Source organism: Sphaerodactylus townsendi, linkage group LG09 (genome assembly GCF_021028975.2).
Source record: "Sphaerodactylus townsendi isolate TG3544 linkage group LG09, MPM_Stown_v2.3, whole genome shotgun sequence".
NCBI classification, from domain to species: Eukaryota; Metazoa; Chordata; class Lepidosauria; order Squamata; family Sphaerodactylidae; genus Sphaerodactylus; species Sphaerodactylus townsendi.
Genome location: NC_059433.1, coordinates 87,296,028 through 87,304,557, shown reverse-complemented (window position 1 = coordinate 87,304,557; position 8,530 = coordinate 87,296,028).

The window sequence follows — 8,530 nt, the reverse complement described above, 5'->3', positions numbered from 1 at the left end:
TAATCTGACTGGAACCCTCCACCCCACACCGTGAAAAACTGCTTCTAATGGTTCTGTGTCTTTTGGGTGCAGACCAGGGGGCTGAAGATTGAGGAGAAACCTTATGGGCGCACACACAAGCATTTCTGAGGAGAAATTGGCCGAAAACTTATGGGCGCACACACAAGCATTTCTGAGGAGAAATTGGCCGAAATCTTATGGGCGCACACACAAGCATTTCTGAGGAGAAATTGGCCGAAATCTTATGGGCGCACACACAAGCATTTCTGAGGAGAAATTGGCCGAAATCTTATGGGCACACACAAGCATTTCTGAGGAGAAATTGGCAGAAATCTTATGGGTGCACACACAAGCATTTCTGAGGAGAAATTGGCAGAAATCTTATGGGTGCACACACAAGCATTTCTGAGGAGAAATTGGCCAAAATCTTATGGGTGCACGCACAAGCATTTCTGAGGAGAAATTGGCAGAAATCTTATGGGTGCACGCACAAGCATTTCTGAGGAGAAATTGGCCGAAATCTTATGGGGGCACGCACAAGCATTTCTGAGGAGAAATTGGCAGAAATCTTATGGGTGCACACACAAGCATTTCTGAGGAGAAATTGACAAATCTTGTGTGCGCACACAAGCATTTCTGAGGAGAAATTGACAAATCTTGTGTGCGCACACACAAGCATTTCTGAGGAGAAATTGGCAGAAATCTTATGGGTGCACACACAAGCATTTCTGAGGAGAAATTGGCAGAAATCTTATGGGTGCACGCACAAGCATTTCTGAGGAGAAATTGACAAATCTTGTGCGCGCACACAAGCATTTCTGAGGAGAAATTGACAAATCTTGTGTGCGCACACACAAGCATTTCCACCAAGTGTGTGAAAGCCGTGTAATAGTTTTTCCCCAACTATCCATGTTGGTGTTCGAAGGGTTCCCTGATTCCTGGAGTAGCGCTGGGGAGTGGGGGCGGGGGGAGAGAAACGGGACACGAGGGAAAGGAAGAGAAGTCCATTATTGGAATGTATTCCATTCTCAGAGTTATTGTATATTTCTAGTTCAATCAGGCATTCTCTTAGTTAACTATTGTATAGGTAGGATTGATTCTATTCTTCTGCGTTACTTTCCATTTGTCACCCCTGTGCTAACGCTGACACAGTACATCTGTTTCCTGGGGAAACACAACTGTGGTGTCTTAACCTGTTCAGGTTGTTTCAAAACAGGTGATGCTTCTGCACATTAACTGCAGCTGCAATACTTTTAACTCCAGTCTTAAATATTAATCAGCACAGTAATATGGAAACTGGCCACAAGATGTCCCCACAGGAAAAATAATACCATATTTTAGATCTTGGCTTTTATGCTGCTTACTTATTTGAAATACTAATGCAAATAATATTAATGGTGCAAACAATAGGGCAGGTTTTCTCATGGTAACAATGCAGGATTTCAGCTTTGCAGTTTGCATCTACAACAGTAATAGCTCCAAAGCTCTTTATCACATAGCTTGTGGATTCCTTCAACTGGGAATGCTTATATGGCTTTCATAGCCACCTGCAATCAGAATGTAATTGACTCAGTAGTCAAAAAGAGCTGGCAGTGAGGTTAATTGCAACTCTCTACTTATAAAATCAAAGAAGACTTGGGTAACTTACTATTATCTTATTTTGGCCATATCCTGCAACACACAGGATCTGTTATGTGATGATCAGGAAGAAGGAAGGAAGCTGGGAGTAGGGCATAAGCAGAAGCTCTCTGTTTGTCTCGATATAATTTGAAATACATTTTCTGGACTGTGGCACTTTGTCCACTTCTGTAGCTCCCACCTTGACTAATGGGACTAATGGGATAGGCCAGCCCTGGGTCTTAGATGTTTGGGTATGTTTTTCATGCTAATGGACATTTGTGTGGTAATGAAGACGGCCAGACAATGCACTGCTTCTGACCTTTGACAAGGGCCCAGATTATTACTTGAATGCAAACACATCCTGTGGCAAGAATAAAATAGATGTGTACTGCTACTTCAGACTGACGTGTCATGTTTACAACCGTATTGTGTCATGCCACCAATGTGCATGAGGACAGCCTTACTGCAGGTACTAGAGCTGTTCTCTATGTTGCCATCTTAAGAGCAACTCCCCTTTTGTAAAACAACTTCTGCGTAGACTTGCTTGGGATTGCTCCCTATGATGATTTGGTGTAGTTAGTTCAGCGTAATGAGGGACAATTTCCCTTGACAATGCAGTACTCCAAAAATGCACATTTTGCTGGCATTGCTGGTATTTTGGTGAGGATAGGAGGAGGCATGGATTGTCATTCTGGTTCTTGGGGGTCAGAGAAGGATTACAGACAGGTGAATTATTCAAATTTCAGACTGGTGAGTTATGCAAAGATATCCCAGTTTGGTCTTAAATTCTGTAATACACCTTATATTATCTGTGCAGTAATTTCAGGAATTTATTACGATATTTATACGGGCTTCCCTCTTCAGCGGGTGCCCAAAAATAGTTTACAATATCATTCTCCCATTTAACCCTCAGTAGCCATCTTTTCTCAGCCTAATCTAAAATCACCCAGTGCATTTCCATGGCAGAATGTGGGATTGAATCTGGGTTTCCCATATCCTTGTCCTATGGCTATGCCATTCTACCCCTGCTCACACATTACAGTAAATGCATATTTCTTTTGAATGTATATGCATATACCTGTTTTGTAAGAAACAGCCAATGCACATTCATTTTATGCATGAAACCAGGAACCAGTACCTGGATGATTATGGGGTTTCAATTGCATATTTAGCCACACAGACATTGAATATAACACAAGAATTACTCAACACAAACATTTTTTAAAAACTCAAGTATACGCTGTATAAGAACTGTACACGTGTTCACTGTAACTTGAAAACAGGGCTTGTACGTTGCTGCTATTTAAAACAAGGTTGATATTAATATGTGAGTTCAAATAGAAATCTGGATCTTCTTTTAAAAAAAATTGTTGTAACACCAAGGTATGCAGACAGCCCTGTGTTTGAGACTCAAGCTGTACTTCATTGTGTGAGGCTGAAACAGGGAAAAAATCTGTGAGGTGGGAGTTTTTTGAGATTGGCCTCAAACAAAAGGCTATACTGGGAATTTTCTTCACCTGGCAACTAGAATAACCAAAAATGTATGATATATAGGCTCAGGATGGGAAATTCCATTTCCTCTTGTTAACAGGGTTGTAAATTTGCATAGACCATTTACAATGTAGTCAATTAATCTTTGTAAGCCAAAGGAGAGACTGAGAGTAGCTCCTGAGGCAAATGAAATGGAAGTGTCTTTGTCATGATAGCACTAATTCTCTTCAAAAGTGACAGTTCCTGAATGTTCCAGTGTCTGAGATCATAAATCATTTCAGGATGTTGTTCACACACCAATTCTAGTATGGTCGGTGGATTGGGGGGGTTCTGTTTAAATGAGGTTTCCATTTGTTTAGGTTGTTGAGAAGGAAAGTATTTGAGTGTTTGATGAAAGACTAGTATCTCAGGTGTGATTCACTTGATCTTGTAGCATGAGAGGCCTCAACTTTTATCTGTTAAGAGATTTTGGTACTGATGGCTCTGTTAATCTTTGTTAGCGTAATAGCAAAACAAGCTATGAGTTAGAAAGGTCCTTAGTTTCAATCTTCAACACATTAGATGGCTACTAAGTATGTCAGTTTCTTACCTTCCCACCTTGGGAACAGGTGATTAGTAGTATCCCCTATACCTCACAGCGTCGCTCTAAGGATGACAAAAAACCCCTAAGAGTTAGAGTCTCTGATGCCCTTCAGTTAAGTGAGGCCTGTACCTCCCATGAACATTTCAGAACAGTTGGAAGTCCACTATAAACCCAGCATTATATTAATGCTAGTTTGGGTTGCAGGTCCCCCTGACCACTGGCAGGGGATGGGAGGTTAGGTTGCCAGATCCACATTAGGAAACTCCTGGAAATTTGGGGAGGACAGTGGAGTATGATGCCATAGAGTAAATACAATGAACACATTTGAGGTTTAGCAGTTCAGTACAAAGCAAGTTTGGCCGATTTCAGATCTTGGCATCTATGCTAAGAGCCATTTGGCAGCATGGTATTATTAAAAAAAAGGTCACTTTCCCTTGATTGAATAGAAAAGTCAGAAATGTTTCATATTTGTAACAGGAGAGGCCACCTTGCCTCAGAACTTCCAGGTATCACCTAGTAGAGGTAAACTCTGGGCCTTTCCCCACTTACCTTCTGCTGCGCGCTACTCGGGCCAAGTAGCGCGGGGTCCCCCGGCACTCCCCACTACAGGGGTGGCAACAATGCAGTCGCCCCGACGCTGATGCTGTTGCGCCCCCTCAGCACGCGTCATTCCTGGCACTGGAGAAAACGGGGCCTTTTGATGACCCTGCGCTCTGCGCGGGGTCGTGGGGAGAGCTCAGTGGCGCCGCACCAGAAATGATCTTGGCCCAGGTGAGTCCACGCAAGAGCGAATGCAGTGAGTAGAGAAGAAGTGAGGGAAGAAAGGCCCTCTGAGAGGAAAAAGGGGAAAGATGTTGGGATGGAGGCAAAAAGCCTGAGGAAATCATTATGCTCCAGGATTTCCTTCACCTTCTAACTGAAGGGGGGAAAGTTGTGTTTTTTACCATTCACAAAACATGGGGAGTGATGCAACTGAAATCGGGGTCAGTTGCTGAAGAGGTGAAAATGTGTACTTAAAGAACAAACCAATGGGAATGGATGCATAAAGGCGTTTCAAACATGATGAATAATGCACGTTCAAACCATTTTCAGTGCATTTTACAACTGGATTTTACTCTGTGAAATGGCAACATACACATGCAAATGATTGCGAAAATGCATTGACAGTGAATTGAATTTGACTACTCTAGGAACAGGCTGCGGCTCTGTGGTAGAGCATCTACTTGGTATACTGAAGGTCCCAGGTTCAATCCCAAGCATCTCCAACTAAAGGGATCAGGTTTAGATCATGTGAAAGACTTCCACTTGAAACCTTGGAGAACTGTGGCCCGTCTGAGTAGTAGACAATACGGACTTTAATGGACCAAAGTTCTGATTCAGGGTAAGGCAGATTCTTGTGTGCATGCCAGCATTTTTAGATATAAAAGGACTTTCCAAAGCGAGTCCCAACTTGCTGTTGTAATGCAGACATTTCAACAGAGGTGTTTAGTCTGGTGCCAGGATTAAAGAGTTAACAAAATTACAGCTTCTTTCTGCAAGTCATTTTTGTCAGCGTATTAATTGCATCCAGGCCTTCTGAATACTTTCATGGTGGAATAGGTCTTGTAAGTTAGTTGGCAAATATATCAAGGGTCTCCAAATTATATCACAAAAAAGTATCAAATTAACTAAGACCTATAACCAGATCTTTCCAAAGGAAAGCAGATGGAGAGCAGGATAAGGAACATCAAGGCGAGTGCTGGAGAGAACTTTAAAAATGTGAATGTGCAGTACATTCAAGTCTGCTTCAACCCCACAGGAAGCATGTTGTGGTAGTGACTGGGAACCCCTTAAAGACATATGTTTGAGTTTGTGTCCAGAGAGAACTGAGAGCAGTTGTCTAGTAGTTGCTGCTCAACCTGAACTGTCATGGTTGCTTTGGATTCTGTGGAATGGCAAGGGTAGGACAGGTTCAAATACTGATCTTTTCTGCACAGCACAAATAAAACATCTTGAGGACATGAAAAGAAGCGTTTTGGGGAGGAACTCCGCACAGCTTTTTCTCCAAAATGTCCTCAGGACATTTTATTTCAGCTCAACCCAGGGTGTTTTTTTTTTAAATGCTAAACTAGCCATCTTTTTTTTTCTGAAGTTGGCTTAAAGTTGTCTCCTGCTTGTTGTGCAGAGCTCAGGAGACAACTTATTTCTGCCACTTAATCACACTGCTCTCACTTTCAGTTTCTCTCTTCTTCGTGCCCGCCATTTTCAGCCGGTTAACTCTACTGTGCTGCTGGATATTTGCTAAGCTGCAGGACATTTGCTGTGCAGACATTGCTGCAGGTCACCTTTATAAACTAAGAATACATGATTCAGCTAAGCATTTCCTGCTAATTCTGGCAATATGTAGTTTCCCAGGTTTTTTTTTTTAATTCGATGAGGTGTTTTGAAAACACTAACACACAGGTGTCAAACTCGCGCCCCTCCAGATGTTATGGACTACAGTTCCCATCATCCCCTGCCAGCATCATGCTGGCAGGGGATGATGGGAACCGTAGTCCATAACATCTGGAGGGCTGCGAGTTTGACACCTATTCTAACACGTGATATGAGAATCACATCTCCATCAAATTTTAAAAACCAGAAAAATGATATATTGCTGGAATCGGCAGGAAATGCTGAGTTGAATCATGTACTTTATAAGCTAAAAAGGCAGTCAGCAGTGATGCCAGCAGAAGAAACATCCCAAGGCTTTGCAAATGGCCGTTGGCATGGAGGAGTTAACTTGCAGAAATTGGCGGGGGTGAAGAAGAGAGAAACTGAAAGCGGATGGGGGGGGGGGGGACTCACTGTTCTCTTCTGATGCTTTTTCTGGTCCGTGCTGACCTGACAGAAAATGAGGAGATGGGTTTATTGAAACATTCCAGGATATCTTATCTTGTTTGTGTGGAAAAGACCAGTGAAGTGCATTTTTTTTAATTTTAAAAATATTCTGCCAAAGTAGTGGACAGGACTGGTAGATGGGACCTAGCAGAGAGACTTGGGTGGGCAGAACTGCAGGTCGCTTATAGAAAGTGGTGTTGGAGAATTGTCCTCCAGTTGAATATATTCTGATTTGTCCTCCTTTGTTAGCTTCTTTAATAAATGACGTCTGGGTTGTTTCTGAGGCTGTTCGTAGCATTCAGTGTGTGTGAAGTTGTGTTGTGAGAGATTATATTTTTTGATCACATCAGTTTGGGTTCGGCAGCAAAAACATTCTAAGGAGCGCTCTAGTGTCACATTTTGGATATTTGGGGGTCCATGTAGAGTCCTTTACCTGTAGTGTTGGGTAGGCAGCACCTGGTGGTTTCATTTGCAACCTCCCCCCCCCCCCCCCCCAAACCTTCTGATTTGGATATAAAGAAGAAGAGTTTGGATTTATATCCCCCCTTTCTCTCATACAGGAGACTCAACGGGGCTTACAATCTCCTTGCCCTTCCCCCCTCACAACAAACACCCTGTGAGGTGGGTGGGGCTGAGAGAGCTCTGAGAAGCTGTGACTAGCCCAAGGTCACCCAGCTGGCGTGTGTGGGAGTGTACAGGCTAATCTGAATTCCCCAGAAAAGGCTCCACAGCTCAGGCGGCAGAGCGGGGAATCAAACCCGGTTCCTCCAGATTAGATACACGAGCTCTTAACCTCCTACACCACTGCTGCTTTGAAAGACTTTGAAAATCTCCCTTCCGACTCAAATCTGATAAAAGGAATTTTGACTCTTGAAAGTTTATGTCCTGAAATTCTTGCTGGTCTCTAGGGTACTACTGGACTTGAATCTAGCTGTTCTACCACAGACCAACAGGGTTACCCTCCAGAACTATCTACAATTTACTGGCTCTCAATAAATGCTGATTTCCCTGGCCAAATGCAGTTTTATGGAACTGAATTATTACAATAATGTCTGGCAAGCTTATTTGTCATGGAGGCACGCAAGTAGCTAAGTAGCAGAAGAGCTCCACGAACATGAGAAGAAAAGACTCTGAAATCAGATCACATTTTTTATCTTGCTTACTGTTAAGTTAAATCAGAGTATTGGAAGAGCAGAACTCCCCCCCCTCCACCAACCCCCTTTTAACAGCTGCCGAGTGAAATGCAAACCAGAAAGAAAGAGAGCCACAAACTCTGTTGGGAAACCGTGGCTGCTGGGACCTGACCCCTCTTCCAGAGAAACCGAAAATGTTCAACTGAAACAAGCCGCAGCTGAAAGGCATCTTTATGCAGATTGTTATGTCTTGGCGACCATCGGGACAGCCTCAAGCTGAGGGAGGCTGTTGCTTCATCTTGCAGATGGCTTGCCTATGTCTGCTGGGGAATATGCAAATTACGTATTTACGATTGTATGATGCTTTAAAAACCTGTGGCTTCTTTATTCCCAGAGATCAGAAATGGCTTCCTTAAAAGAGATGTTTGATATAAACCAGCTGCTAAGAAAACAGACGCTTGTTTTTTATTTAGAAGTGGAATTTTAATTGTGTGCCGTATTTTTTTTAATCTTGTAAAAATACCTCTTGTTTGGTTCTCCCTTTTTTTATTAACAGAAATGCATCATTACCTCCTGTGGATACATTGTTGGAATAACACTGGTAGATGGAGTAAGCAGACAAACAGATCAGATCAGAGCCACTTTTATTACTCCGAACATCCAGGGAAAAGTCATGCTACAGCATCTATCATAAATTTAAAGCAGCCTCCTTCCACCATCCATTAAAAATACTTGCTGGTCCCAGTTGTACCTCCAAGCTCCAGAGAAGGGTGATTTTAGCATGTGCGATAGATGGATCTGTTATGGAAATGAGCGATGTTCATTGATACTTACACATATTCTA